We start from the raw sequence: 16,689 nt of genomic DNA, 5'->3' as shown, positions 1-16,689 counted from the left end.
CCAGTAATTTCGAATTCAAGCATTTTAAACAACAGTAAGTGTACATTTCGTCCAGTTTCTTACCAGTTGCAATGAATTATGGTAGTGTAAGCTTACCAATATTAATACCAAAAGCTGTGATAGTTTCTGCACTGTACATACTGTACAACTCTGTACAGTGTGAGTATGTACGCGAGTATAACAACTTGAGCAAGTCACAATATTTTCTCAAGTTGATTTATCCTTTCTATAAATAGCGACGTATACAGAAAAAATATACACAACCACGTTCTCCGAGTACTGTACATGCTACATAGTATAATTTAAAACTCTAGTCCGGGACTCTAGCGGGGTACACCCATCGTATGTGTACATGGACCTAATCCATGGGTTCCTACAAGGCCGATGACTGGACCGATGACACACATTCGATAGGTGTATCGTATAATATGTGTGAGTTACAGCTTTTGACAATTGGCTCCCTAGTCCTAGCCCGAGGTACTCACACGTCCGTCACTACGATTTCCACCAGGGGTAGCGGGGTGAATGACCCCTAAATTTAAAAATATTAATTTTTCACCCTCTATTGGGAATATGTGCAAGCTCGGGGTGAAAACTGACCCTCTAGCTACTTTTGGACCGTACTCCTACCCCTGACTACACTGCAAAATATTTTTCACCCCAAAGATTTAATTTTCACCCCATGTATTTGGATTTTCTGCAAGCTCTGGAGTGAAAAACACAGGAAAACAACCCCCGACTTTTGGGCCTTAATGCTGTAGGCCTACCCCTGATTTCCACTGTCCTTCTCCGTACGAAGGTCTGAGACTCCTGAGCATATCTGGTCCAGGGTACACATAAAATACCACGTTTTCTCATAAATACCACTTCCTACCATTCCTCACGTGAAGATGAGACTTTTAAACAAAACATATTTGGTGCATGTTCGTAAATTTTGAGCACATTTGAGGATGGAAAATGTTTTGAATTCTTTCTATAAATAGATGCCGTCAGTGTGACGTCATCACCGCTGACGTGAGTTCACGGTGCCCGCTTTTTACGTGACGTAGGGCATTCATGGCCCTAGTGAGGAAGGAACAGGGCCATGATGTTTCGGCTACCCTAGTCCATACATTCGACATATAGCGGGGACTCTAGTCGTCTCTACAAATATGTCAATGACAGCAAGAACATGATGAAGTCTAACTTGGAATTTGCACATCATCTTGATCTTGATACTGCCCAACAGTCCTAGAGGAGTAAAACAGTTAGGTTGATATGCGCATGCATGCAAATTTTAGTCTATAGATTTCTTGTAGATGTTGGGTTATGTTGGTTTTAAATTGTGTGGGATCTATTATGTTTAAGGGGGTACTACACCCCTAGCCAATTTTTTGCTTATTTTTGTGTTTTTCTCAGAAATCATAGTGCATTGGTGACAAGTAAGATATAGGGCCTCTATATGTATATTATAGAGACAAGGACTATAACTACTGCACTGAAAATTCAGCAACTCAAGGCAAGTAGTTATTGATTTATTGATCAAATATTGGTTTTCCCTAATTTTTGACTGTAACTCCACAACTGCTGTCTGTGCTGAAATAAAATTTCCAGTGTACTCTAGTCGTCTCTACAAATATGTCAATGACAGCAAGGACATGATGAAGTCTAACTTGGAATTTGCACATCATCTTGATCTTGATACTGCCCAACAGTCCTAGAGGAGTAAAACGGTTAGGTTGATATGCGCATGCATGCAAATTTTAGTCTATAGATTTCTTGTAGATGTTGGGTTATGTTGGTTTTAAATTGTGTGGGATCTATTATGTTTAAGGGGTACCACACCCTAGCCAATTTTTTTGCTTATTTTGTGTTTTTCTCAAAAATCATAGTGCATTGGTGACAAGTAAGATATAGGGCCTAGATATATGTATATTATAGAGACAAGGACTATAACTACTGCACTGAAAATTCAGCAACTCAAGGCAAGTAGTTATTGATTTATTGATCAAATATTGGTTTTCCCTAATTTTTGACTGTAACTCCACAACTGCTGTCTGTGCTGAAATAAAATTTCCAGTGTAGCAGTTGTAGTCCTTGCCCCTATAATATACATATCTTACTTGTCACCAATGCTCTATAATTTTTGAGAAAAATGTAAAATAGGCACAAAATTGGGCAGGGTGTAGTACCCGTTATCCAAATGATTTGATCGAGTAATTTATCAACTACCATGTATCCACGACAACACAATACTATAGGGACTGTGCAATAATTATGTCTACACCCAGGGTGATGTCTACACCCTGGGCCCTTAATTACTTAGTAACTCGGGGTCTGAAACAGTAACTTGGACCCCGAGATAGTAACTCGACTTTAAGTAACTCGGGCCCCGACTTAGTAACTCTGGGTCTGAGATAGTAACTTGGGGCCTCGACTTAGTAACTCGGGGTCCGAGATAGTAACTCGGGGCCCCGGCTTATTAACTCGGGGTCCAAGGTTGTAACTCGGGCCTCGACTTAGTAACTTCGGTCTGAGATAGTAACACGGACCTCGACTTAGTAACTCGGGTCTGAGATAGTAACTTGGGGCCTCAACTTAGTAACTTGGTATCTGAAATAGTAACACGGACCCCAAGATAGTAACTCGGGGTCCGAGATAGTAATTCGGGGCCCCAAGATACTACTTTGGGATCCGAGATAGTAGCTCAAGGTCCCGAGATACTAATTCAGGGTCTGATATAGTAACTCGGGCCCCGACTTAATAACACGGGCCCTTAGATAGTAACTCAGGTTCCGACTTAATATCTTGGGGTCAGAGATATAATAACTCGGGGTCCGAGATAGTAACTCGGGGCCTCGACTTATTAACTCGGGTCTGAGATAGTAACACGGACAACGAGATAGTAACTTCGGGTCTGAGTTAGTAACTTGGGGCCCCAACTTAGTAACTTGGGGCCCCAACTTAGTAACTTCGGGTACCGAGATAGTAACTCGGGCTTCAACTTAGTAACTTCGGGGTCTGAGATAGTAACACGGACAACGAGATAGTAACTGGTCTGAGTTACTAACTTGGGGGCCCCAACTTAGTAACTTAGGGCCCCAACTTAGTAACTCGGGGTCCGAAATAGTAACTCGGCCCCGACTTAGTAACTTCGGGTCTGAGATAGTAAACCGGGCCTCGACTTAGTAACTCGGGGTCCGAGATAGTAACTCGGGCCTCGACTTATTAACTCGGTCTGAGATAGTAACACGCACCCGAGATTGTAACTTCGGGGTCCGAGATAGTAACTTCGGGCCCCGACTTAGTAATTGGGGGTTAGAGATAGTAACTCGGGCCTCAACTTAGTAACTTGGGGTCTGAGATAGTAACACGGGCCCCGAGATAGTAACCTGGGGTCCGAGATAGTAACTCGGGCGTCGACTTAGTAACTCGGGTCTGATATAATAACACGGACCCGGAGATTGTTTTTAATGATAGTACGACCTCGGGGCCCCGACGTAGTACTGGCGGTCAGAGATAGTAACTCGGGGCCTCGACTTAGTAACTCGGGGTCCGAGATAGTAACTTGGGGCTTCACTTAGTAACTCGGGTCTGAGATAGTAACACTTACCCCGAGATAGTAACTCGGGGTCTGAGATAGTAACTCGGGCCCTGACTTATTAACTCGGGTCCGAGATAGTAACTTCGGGCCCGACTTATTAACTCGGGGTCCGAGATAGTAAATCGGGCCTCGCCTTATTAACTCGGGGTCCAAGATTGTAACTCGGCCTCGACTTAGTAACTCGGGTCTGAGATAGTAACACAGACCTCGACTTAGTAACTCGGGTCTGAGATAGTAACTTGGGGCCTCAACTTAGTAACTTGGTATCTGAAATAGTAACACGGACCCCAAGATAGTAACTCGGGGTCCGAGATAGTAATCCAGGCCCCCGACTTTATAACTCGGGGTCCTGGATAGTAACTCAGGGTCCGAGATAGTAAGTCGGGGGCCCGACTTAGTAACTCGGAGTCCGAGATAGTAATTCGGGGCCCCGAGATACTACTTTGGGATCCGAGATAGTAGCTCAAGGTCCCGAGATACTAATTCAGGGTCTGATATAGTAACTCGGGCCCCGACTTAATAACACGGGGCCCTTAGATAGTAACTCAGGGTTCCGACTTAATATCTTGGGGTCAGAGATATAATAACTCGGGGTCCGAGATAGTAACTCGGGCCTCAACTTAGTAACTCGGGGTCTGAGATAGTAACACGGACAACGAGATAGTAACTCGGGGTCTGAGTTAGTAACTTGGGGGGCCCCAACTTAGTAACTTGGGCCCCCAACTTAGTAACTCAGGTACCGAGATAGTAACTCGGGCTTCAACTTAGTAACTCGGGGTCTGAGATAGTAACACGGACTACGAGATAGTAACTCGGGTCTGAGTTACTAACTTGGGGCCCCAACTTAGTAACTTAGGGCCCCAACTTAGTAATTTGGGGTCCGAAATAGTAACTCGGGCCCCGACTTAGTAACTCGGGGTCTGAGATAGTAAACCGGGGCCTCGACTTAGTAACTCGGGGTCCGAGATAGTAACTCGGGGCCTCGACTTATTAACTCGGGGCTGAGATAGTAACACGCACCCCGAGATTGTAACTCGGGGTCCGAGATAGTAACTCGGGGCCCCGACTTAGTAATTGGGGGTTAGAGATAGTAACTCGGGGCCTCAACTTAGTAACTTGGGGTCTGAGATAGTAACACGGACCCCGAGATAGTAACCTGGGGTCCGAGATAGTAACTCAGGCGTCGACTTAGTAACTCGGGTCTGATATAATAACACGGACCCGGAGATTGTAACTCGGGGTCCAAGATAGTAACTCGGGGCCCCGACGTAGTAACTGGCGGTCAGAGATAGTAACTCGGGCCTCGACTTAGTAACTCGGGGTCCGAGATAGTAACTTGGGCTTCGACTTAGTAACTCGGGTCTGAGATAGTAACACTGACCCCGAGATAGTAACTCGGGTCTGAGATAGTAACTCGGGCCCTGACTTATTAACTCGGGGTCCGAGATAGTAACTCGGGGCCCGACTTATTAACTCGGGGTCCGAGATAGTAACTCGGGGCCTCGTCTTATTAACTCGGGGTCCAAGATTGTAACTCGGGCCTCGACTTAGTAACTCGGGTCTGAGATAGTAACACAGACCTCGACTTAGTAACTCGGGTCTGAGATAGTAACTTGGGGCCTCAACTTAGTAACTTGGTATCTGAAATAGTAACACGGACCCCAAGATAGTAACTCGGGGTCCGAGATAGTAATCAGGCCCCGACTTTATAACTCGGGGTCCGGGATAGTAACTCAGGGTCCGAGATAGTAAGTCGGGGCCCGACTTAGTAACTCGAGTCCGAGATAGTAATTCGGGGCCCCGAGATACTACTTTGGGATCCGAGATAGTAGCTCAAGGTCCCGAGATACTAATTCAGGGTCTGATATAGTAACTCGGCCCCGACTTAATAACACGGGCCCTTAGATAGTAACTCAGGGTTCCGACTTAATATCTTGGGGTCAGAGATATAATAACTCGGGGTCCGAGATAGTAACTCGGGCCTCAACTTAGTAACTCGGGGTCTGAGATAGTAACACGGACAACGAGATAGTAACTCGGGGTCTGAGTTAGTAACTTGGGGGCCCCAACTTAGTAACTTGGGGCCCCAACTTAGTAACTCAGGTACCGAGATAGTAACTCGGGGCTTCAACTTAGTAACTCGGGGTCTGAGATAGTAACACGGACTACGAGATAGTAACTCGGGTCTGAGTTACTAACTTGGGGGCCCCAACTTAGTAACTTAGGGCCCCAACTTAGTAACTCAGGGGTCCGAAATAGTAACTCGGGCCCCGACTTAGTAACTCGGGGTCTGAGATAGTAAACCGGGGCCTCGACTTAGTAACTCGGGGTCCGAGATAGTAACTCGGGCCTCGACTTATTAACTCGGGTCTGAGATAGTAACACGCACCCCGAGATTGTAACTCGGGTCCGAGATAGTAACTCGGGCCCCGACTTAGTAATTGGGGGTTAGAGATAGTAACTCGGGGCCTCAACTTAGTAACTTGGGGTCTGAGATAGTAACACGGACCCCGAGATAGTAACCCGGGGTCCGAGATAGTAACCCGGGCGTCGACTTAGTAACTCGGGTCTGATATAATAACACGGACCCGGAGATTGTAACGCGGGGTCCAAGATAGTAACTCGGGGCCCCGACGTAGTAACTGGCGGTCAGAGATAGTAACTCGGGGCCTCGACTTAGTAACTCGGGCCCTGACTTATTAACTCGGGGTCCGAAATAGTAACTCGGGCCCCGACTTAGTAACTCGGGGTCTGAGATAGTAAACCGGGGCCTCGACTTAGTAACTCGGGGTCCGAGATAGTAACTCGGGGCCTCGACTTATTAACTCGGGTCTGAGATAGTAACACGCACCCCGAGATTGTAACTCGGGGTCCGAGATAGTAACTCAGGGCCCCGACTTAGTAATTGGGGGTTAGAGATAGTAACTCAGGGCCTCAACTTAGTAACTTGGGGTCTGAGATAGTAACACGGACCCCGAGATAGTAACCCGGGGTCCGAGATAGTAACTCGGGCGTCGACTTAGTAACTCGGGTCTGAGATAATAACACGGACCCGGAGATTGTAACTCGGGTCCAAGATAGTAACTCGGGCCCCGACGTAGTAACTGGCGGTCAGAGATAGTAACTCGGGCCTCGACTTAGTAACTCGGGGTCCGAGATAGTAACTTGGGCTTCGACTTAGTAACTCGGGTCTGAGATAGTAACACTGACCCCGAGATAGTAACGAGATAGTAACTCGGGCCCTGACTTATTAACTCGGGGTCCGAGATAGTAACTCGGGGCCCGACTTATTAACTCGGGGTCCGAGATAGTAACTTGGGGCCTCGACTTAATAACTCGGGGTCTGAAACAGTAACACAGACCCGAGATAGTAACTCGGGGTCTGAGATAGTAATTCAGGACCCCCAATTAGTATCTCGGCCCCAAGTTACTATCTCGGACTCCGAGTTACTAAGTCGGGGCCCGAATTACTATCTCGGACCCCGAGTTCCTATCTTGGGTCTGTGTTACTATCTCAGATACCAAGTTACTAAGTTGAGGCCCCAAGTTACTATCTTGGACCCCGAGGTACTAAGTCGAGGCCCCGAGTTACTATCTCTGACCCCCAGTTACTACGTCGGGGCCCCGAGTTACTATCTTGGACCCCAAGTTACAATATCAGGGTCCGTGTTATTATTTCAGACCCGAGTTACTAAGTCGAGGCCTGAGTTACTATCTCGGTCCCCGGGTTACTATCTTGGGGTCTGTGTTACTATCTCAGACCCCAAGTTACTAAGTTGAGGCCCCGAGTTACTATCTCTAACCCCTAATTACTAAGTCAGGGCCCCGAGTTACTATCTCCGACCCCGAGTTACAATCTCTGGGTGCGTGTTACTATCTCAGACCCGAGTTAATAAGTCGAGGCCCCGAGTTACTATCACGGACCCCGAGTTACTAAGTCGAGGCCCCGAGTTACTATCTCAGACCCCGAGTTACTAAGTCGGGGTCGAGTTACTATCTCAGACCCCAAGTTACTAAGTCTCGGACCCCGAGTTACTACCTCGTACCCCGAGTTACTAAGTCGGGGCCCTGAATTACTATCTCAGACCCGAGTTACTATCTCGGGTCCGTGTTACTGTTTCAGACCCCGAGTTATTAAGTCGAGGCCCCAAGTTACTATCTCGGACCCCGAGTTACTATCTCGGGGTCAGTGTTACTATCTCAGACCCCGAGTTACTAAGTCGAGGCCCCGACTTACTATCTCTGACCCCGAGTTACTATCCCGGACCCTGAGTTATAAAGTCCAGGGCCCGAATTACTATCTCGGACCCCGAGTTACTATATAGGGTCCGTGTTACTATCTCGGATACCAAGTTACTAAGTTGAGGCCCCAAGTTACTATCTCGGACCCCGAGTTACTAAGTCAAGGCCCCGAATTACTATCTCGGACCCCGAGTTACTAGGTCGGGGCCCTGAATTACTATCTCAGACCCCGAGTTACTATCTCGCGGTCCGTGTTACTGTTTCAGACCCCAAGTTATTAAGTCGAGGCCCCAAGTTACTATCTCTGACCCCGAGTTAATAAGTCGGGGCCCCGAGTTACTATCTCGGACCCCGAGTTACTAAGTCGAGGCACCGAGTTACTAAGTCGAGGCACCGAGTTACTAAGTCGAGGCCCCGAGTTACTGTCTTAGACCCTGAGTTACTAAGTCGAGGCCCCAAGTTACTATCTCGGACCCAGAGTACTATCTTGGACCCAGAGTTACTAAGTCTGAGATACTATCTCGGGCCTATCTTGGACCCAAGATACTAAATCCGGGCCCGAGTTACTAACTCAGATATCGAGTTACTAAGTCGGGGCCCGAGTTACTATCTTGGACCCTGAGTTACTATCTCGGGTCCCGAGTTGAGGCCCCGGGTTACTAAGTCGGGCCCTGAGTTACTATCTCGGACCCGAGTTACAGTCGGGCCCTGAGTTACTATCTCGGACACACAAGTTTTAAGGTGTATTTTGGACGAAAAGAATTCCCCGTTTCATCTCTACATAATCATATGACCTATTTTTTCGCGATTGCACGAACAAGTATACGTAATTCGTGGCAACACTGATTAGTGTATATTTCTATGCTGGGCTTTTTTTCATGAGCCACTCCCGCCTAGGCGGAAGTACCTATACACCCTACGCAAGTCAATTGAAGCCGTACAATTTATCGCTAATTTACGACCATAAAATTTAGACACTTCTCTTGTCTGTATTAGCATCAACTCTCTCATGTCACGTTTTCATGTCAGAAATTAACATAACTCCCGAAACCGAAAACAGAAATTATCTTCGTTCAACTTTTCAGTAGGCAACAAAAGACTAGAATAAACACTCTAGTGTATGCCACAACTTTATCATGCTCACAAGTGAAACAGGACATTGAAGTTCATGATTCCCATTGTGCTACATGTGTATACCACACTCTCATGTGTACAACAATATTATCACTATAGATGATTTCCATTGTGCTATACAACATTCCCATGTATACTACAACTTTATCACAGGTGGAACAGAGCACTATAGATGATTTCCATTGTGCTATACAACACTCCCATGTATACTACAACTTTGTCACAGGTGGAACGGAGCAACGGAACAGAGTACTATACATGTAGATGATTTCCATTGTGCAATACAACACTCCCATGTATACTACAACTTTATCACAGGTGGAACAGAGCACTATAGATGATTTCCATTGTGCTATACAACACTCCCATGTATACTACAACTTTGTCACAGGTGGAACGGAGCATTATAGATGATTTCCATTGTGATATACAACACTCCCATGTATACTACAACTTTATCACCGGTGGAATTGAACACTATAGATGATTTCCATTGTGTTAGACAACACTCCCATGTATACTACAACTTTATCACAGGTGGAACAGAGCACTATAGATGATTTCCATTGTGCTATACAACACTCCCATGTATACTACAACTTTGTCACAGGTGGAACGGAGCATTATAGATGATTTCCATTGTGATATACAACACTCCCATGTATACTACAACTTTATCACCGTTGGAATTGAACACTATTGATGATTTCCACTGTGCTATACAACATTCCCATGTATACTAGGCTGCAACTTTATCACAGGTGGAACAGAGCACAAAGATGATTTCCATTGAGCTATACAACACTCCCATGTATACTACAACTTTATCATGGGTGGAACAGTGTACTATAGATGATTTCCATTCAGCTATACAACACTCCCATGTATACTACAACTTTATCATGGATGGAACAGAGCACAAAGATGATTTCCATTGAGCTATACAACACTCCCATGTATACTACAACTTTATCATACAACCCTCCCATGTATACTACAACTTTATCATACAACCCTCCCATGTATACTACAACTTTATCATGGGTGGAACAGAGCACAAAGATGATTTCCATTGAGCTATACAACACTCCCATGTATACTACAACTTTATCATGGGTGGAACAGAGTACTATAGATGATTTCCATTGAGCTATACAACACTCCCATGTATGCTACAACTTTATCATGGGTGGAACAGAGTACTATAGATGATTTCCATTGTGCTATACAACACTCCCATGTATACTACAACTTTATCATGGGTGGAACAGAGCACAAAGATGATTTCCATTGAGCTATTCAACACTCCCATGTATACTACAACTTTATCATGGGTGGAACAGAGTACAAAGATGATTTCCATTGAGCTATACAACACTCCCATGTATACTACAACTTTATCATGGGTGGAACAGAGTACAAAGATGATTTCCATTGAGCTATACAACACTCCCATGTATACTACAACTTTATCATGGGTGGAACAGAGTACTGTAGATGATTTCCATTGAGCTATACAACACTCCCATGTATACTACAACTTTATCATGGGTGGAACAGAGTACTGTAGATGATTTCCATTGAGCTATACAACACTCCCATGTATACTACAACTTTATCATGGGTGGAACAGAGCACAAAGATGATTTCCATTGAGCTATACAACACTCCCATGTATACTACAACTTTATCATGGGTGGAACAGAGTACTATAGATGATTTCCATTGAGCTATACAACACTCCCATGTATACTACAACTTTATCATGGGTGGAACAGAGCACAAAGATGATTTCCATTGAGCTATACAACACTCCCATGTATACTACAACTTTATCATGGGTGGAACAGAGTACTGTAGATGATTTCCATTGTGCTATACAACACTCCCATGTATACTACAACTTTATCATGGGTGGAACAGAGTACTGTAGATGATTTCCATTGTGCTATACAACACTCCCATGTATACTACAACTTTATCATGGGTGGAACAGAGCACAAAGATGATTTCCATTGAGCTATACAACACTCCCATGTATACTACAACTTTATCATGGGTGGAACAGAGCACAAAGATGATTTCCATTGAGCTATACAACACTCCCATGTATACTACAACTTTATCATGGGTGGAACAGAGTACTGTAGATGATTTCCATTGTGCTATACAACACTCCCATGTATACTACAACTTTATCATGGGTGGAACAGAGCACAAAGATGATTTCCATTGAGCTATACAACACTCCCATGTATACTACAACTTTATCATGGGTGGAACAGAGTACTGTAGATGATTTCCATTGTGCTATACAACACTCCCATGTATACTACAACTTTATCATGGGTGGAACAGAGCACAAAGATGATTTCCATTGAGCTATACAACACTCCCATGTATACTACAACTTTATCATGGGTGGAACAGAGCACAAAGATGATTTCCATTGAGCTATACAACACTCCCATGTATACTACAACTTTATCATGGGTGGAACAGAGTACAAAGATGATTTCCATTGAGCTATACAACACTCCCATGTATACTACAACTTTATCATGGGTGGAACAGAGTACTGTAGATGATTTCCATTGAGCTATACAACACCCCCATGTATACTACAACCTTTTCATGGGTGGAACAGAGTACTGTAGATGATTTCCATTGAGCTATACAACACTCCCATGTATACTACAACTTTATCATGGGTGGAACAGAGCACAAAGATGATTTCCATTGAGCTATACAACACTCCCATGTATACTACAACTTTATCATGGGTGGAACAGAGTACTGTAGATGATTTCCATTGAGCTATACAACACTCCCATGTATACTACAACTTTATCATGGGTGGAACAGAGCACAAAGATGATTTCCATTGAGCTATTCAACACTCCCATGTATACTACAACTTTATCATGGGTGGAACAGAGTACTATAGATGATTTCCATTGAGCTATACAACACTCCCATGTATACTACAACTTTATCATGGGTGGAACAGAGCACAAAGATGATTTCCATTGAGCTATACAACACTCCCATGTATACTACAACTTTATCATGGGTGGAACAGAGTACAAAGATGATTTCCATTGAGCTATACAACACTCCCATGTATACTACAACCAGTGTTCGAAATAGGGAAAAAATGGAGGTTGTCCCGAGGACAACTAAAGCATAAATTCTGCTTGTCCTCAAAACAATTTGGTTGTCCCCAAAATGTGTCATATATTTGGAGGTAAAATATAATGGTTGTCCAGGGGATAAGTACATAGCTCAATTTGGTTGTCCCCAGTGATTTTTGGACAAGAGGACAAGAGGATAAGTGCTTATTTCGAACACTGACTACAACTTTATCATGGGTGGAACAGAGTACTGTAGATGATTTCCATTGAGCTATACAACACTCCCATGTATACTACAACTTTATCATGGGTGGAACAGAGTACTGTAGATGATTTCCATTGAGCTATACAACACTCCCATGTATGCTACAACTTTATCATGGGTGGAACAGAGTACTATAGATGATTTCCATTGTGCTATACAACACTCCCATGTATACTACAACTTTATCATGGGTGGAACAGAGCACAAAGATGATTTCCATTGAGCTATTCAACACTCCCATGTATACTACAACTTTATCATGGGTGGAACAGAGTACAAAGATGATTTCCATTGAGCTATACAACACTCCCATGTTTACTACAACTTTATCATGGGTGGAACAGAGTACAAAGATGATTTCCATTGAGCTATACAACACTCCCATGTATACTACAACTTTATCATGGGTGGAACAGAGTACTGTAGATGATTTCCATTGAGCTATACAACACTCCCATGTATACTACAACTTTATCATGGGTGGAACAGAGTACTGTAGATGATTTCCATTGAGCTATACAACACTCCCATGTATACTACAACTTTATCATGGGTGGAACAGAGCACAAAGATGATTTCCATTGAGCTATACAACACTCCCATGTATACTACAACTTTATCATGGGTGGAACAGAGTACAAAGATGATTTCCATTGAGCTATACAACACTCCCATGTATACTACAACTTTATCATGGGTGGAACAGAGTACTATAGATGATTTCCATTGAGCTATACAACACACCCATGTATAATACAACTTTATCATGGGTGGAACAGAGCACAAAGATGATTTCCATTGAGCTATACAACAATCCCATGTATACTACAACTTTATCATGGGTGGAACAGAGTACAAAGATGATTTCCATTGAGCTATACAACACTCCCATGTATACTACAACTTTATCATGGGTGGAACAGAGCACAAAGATGATTTCCATTGAGCTATACAACACTCCCATGTATACTACAACTTTATCATGGGTGGAACAGAGTACAAAGATGATTTCCATTGAGCTATACAACACTCCCATGTATACTACAACTTTATCATGGGTGGAACAGAGTACTGTAGATGATTTCCATTGAGCTATACAACACTCCCATGTATACTACAACTTTATCATGGGTGGAACAGAGTACTGTAGATGATTTCCATTGAGCTATACAACACTCCCATGTATACTACAACTTTATCATGGGTGGAACAGAGCACAAAGATGATTTCCATTGAGCTATTCAACACTCCCATGTATACTACAACTTTATCATGGGTGGAACAGAGTACTATAGATGATTTCCATTGAGCTATACAACACTCCCATGTATACTACAACTTTATCATGGGTGGAACAGAGTACTGTAGATGATTTCCATTGAGCTATACAACACTCCCATGTATACTACAACTTTATCATGGGTGGAACAGAGTACTATAGATGATTTCCATTGAGCTATACAACACTCCCATGTATCATACAACTTTATCATGGGTGGAACAGAGTACTATAGATGATTTCCATTGAGCTATACAACACTCCCATGTATACTACAACTTTATCATGGGTGGAACAGAGTACTATAGATGATTTCCATTGAGCTATACAACACTCCCATGTATACTACAACTTTATCATGGGTGGAACAGGACACTATCTATTGTGCTATAATGTAAATTATTTCTAGTGTCCTGTCCCTCCTGTGACAAAGTTGTGGTATACAAGGAATGTTGTATAGCACAATTAAAATTATGATTTAGGTGTCCCTTCCCACCCGTGACAAAGTTGTGGTATACAAGGGAATGTTGTATTGTTTAAATCAAATCATCTTTACTATCCTATCCCACCTGTGACAAAGTTGCGGTGTTCATGGGTATCTTGTAAAGCACAATTTTAATCTTCTATATTTTACCCACATGTAACATTTATGTTTTTTGTGTTTTATATTTTAAAGAATGGTGCAAACTTCATGAAGTAAATGAACATGTGAAGCCATTGGCTGCGAGTTCGGGTGTCAGGGCATCTGATGTTTTGCAATTGATCTTCCTAGAGGTGAGTTAAGGTTTACACTATATGTTTTGGGCAGAATTTTCGGCCGAATGTTAAATAAGTTTAGCTTAGATTTGCAAATTTCATAAATGAAAATTTGCAATTATTTCTTGATATTTCTTGATTTATTTTTTAATATATCTAAGCAATAGTTTTGCCATTTTAAACCCTCAAAAAAACATCATGCAAATGGGGTGGAAATGACACTACTTATATCAATCATTGGGATTTCCTTAATAAAACCAATACCATTCCTCATGTGTGTCAGCTTTACTTGTCTCAATATTCGAATGCAAATGCTGCTAGTTCATGCTACCATCTAACTCGCCTTATGAAAGACGTACATAGAACATATTGACCATTTTAGGTGGCATTTTGTCTATATGTATTTTCAGATAGCTAACTCAAATACTACACCTTACAGATACAATAGCTAGCTATGTCAAATCCATTATGTTCATTTAACTTAAATCAGCAAAGAAAAGTGTTTAAATGGGATTTTGTGAATTTGCATAAGTCAAGAAGCTGTTTTGAAAATCACATCCTGTACGATAATTTTAAAGCAATTCTGTGCACAACACCATAGTTAAGTTTGCCACCTTAAATATCTACCGTATATAATTTTTAAAATTCTGTGACTTATTTATAATTCTATTACTCTTACGACCCATTATTCAAAATCGCGCACTGTGATTTGTTAAAACACGTCACATGAGAGCCCATTATTCTGCAATAATGGGTCAAGCGCCGTAACACACTCTACGCACAGCATTACGCTGTGCAATATTTCCGCGATACACGCTCCACCTTGAAGTAAACAACTGAAAATATTTGTGCCAAAAATGATATTTTCTCTTTAAATCGCACTATTTTCTGGTAATAGAATAGAAATAAAGGGTGCAGCATTATCCTTTACACGCAAATAATGTGTCCTTGGCAGTAAAAACGTCTAAATAATGGGTGAGGACACATTATTTGGGTGTAAAGGATAATGCATTACCCTTTATTTCTTAAATAAAAGGAAGGTCTGAAAATGTTGTGTTAATTATTATTAATATTCATGTTATTCTCATTAATAACTTTTCTGCAGGCACTAGCACTGTCTAAGGAGTAAGGATTCCTTCAATAGTTTGCAGATTGAAGCAGCCTTTTAACAGGAAACAACACAAAGAACAAGAGAGTATAGAGAATCAAGAATGCAGCAAATAAGAACTGCCCTGAAGTCTTTGGATGTCATTATTGGAACTTAATAACAATCCATTGCCATAGTCCATTTGGGACAAGATCAAAGCACAAACCACCAGATAGTAGATGCCATGGTCCTTGAAACCAATTGATATTTTATGTAGTTGCTAATTTATAATAGATTACAGGGATACAATGTATATGATATGTGCAGCCACTGTCATCTGTGTATCAAATATAACACAGAGGTTGCATACTGGATTGCAGAGCTGGATTGATGGAATCATCGCCAACTGTTAGCATAGCAGGAGATAAGCTATGTGTATGATAATTTGATGCGCCAATAGAAAACTCTATCTCCTCATCATTTAGCTTCCAGAGATTTTATGGTCATCCAGTGTTTTATTCAGTGATGCTAGATGAGGCTGTTTTCATGGAGTTTGGATAAGATACATTAAAATATCTGTATAACTGAATGTCATCACCGTAACATATAGAGAGGTTTCTTGATTGACAAGTGTATAATATTATGGTGAATGACATACATGTAACAGGGCCAATCATGGATCCTTGTGACAGGCTTTGTCGTCTAGATTTTAAAGGGGAGTGGTTACTCACTCTCTAGTATGATGCTAGGCGAGTGGTCAAATCATTCTCTAGCATGATTGCTAGGAGAGCTGTTAACATTGTATTTGAACACAGATATTGGAACATCTGTGATTTGAAGTGATGATTTTTATGTGAGCTGGCTATCTGGTGAATATAACTGGTATTACCATATAGTCACATAACAGTAAAAAAATAATTCTTAAGGTTGGTCTTAACCCTCAGGGAATTATGGGCCTCATAACTGCTAAATTTTTGGTCTTTTAAAATGACAAAGACTTGATGAATTCATATGCGAGGTCAAATTTGGGCAAAAATGCTCAGTTATGGAGAAAATTAAAAAACAATTTTACCCAAATTTTCATGGGCATTGTACCAAGAAAATTCTTTACAAAATTAATTTTTAAAAACCTATTTTTTATTCATTTTTTTAAATTTTGACCAACTTTGAGAAATTTTTACCAAAACTGGTTGAAAAATGCTCAATTTT

At 42.2% G+C, this 16,689-nt stretch overlaps 1 long non-coding RNA gene across 1 annotated transcript; it reads left to right on the top strand.

Annotated features, from left to right (window-relative positions):
• Positions 1 to 16,069, top strand: LOC140165622 (uncharacterized). The gene is made up of 3 exons (XR_011860744.1): positions 1 to 34; positions 14,314 to 14,411; positions 15,499 to 16,069. It is a non-coding gene; the product is annotated as an uncharacterized lncRNA (long non-coding RNA).
• The last annotated feature ends 620 nt before the right edge of the window (positions 16,070 to 16,689 follow it).

Source organism: Amphiura filiformis, chromosome 12 (genome assembly GCF_039555335.1).
Source record: "Amphiura filiformis chromosome 12, Afil_fr2py, whole genome shotgun sequence".
Lineage (NCBI taxonomy): Eukaryota > Metazoa > Echinodermata > Ophiuroidea > Amphilepidida > Amphiuridae > Amphiura > Amphiura filiformis.
Note: the sequence above shows the minus strand (reverse complement) of the source record. Positions and strands in the feature narration are given on the sequence as shown.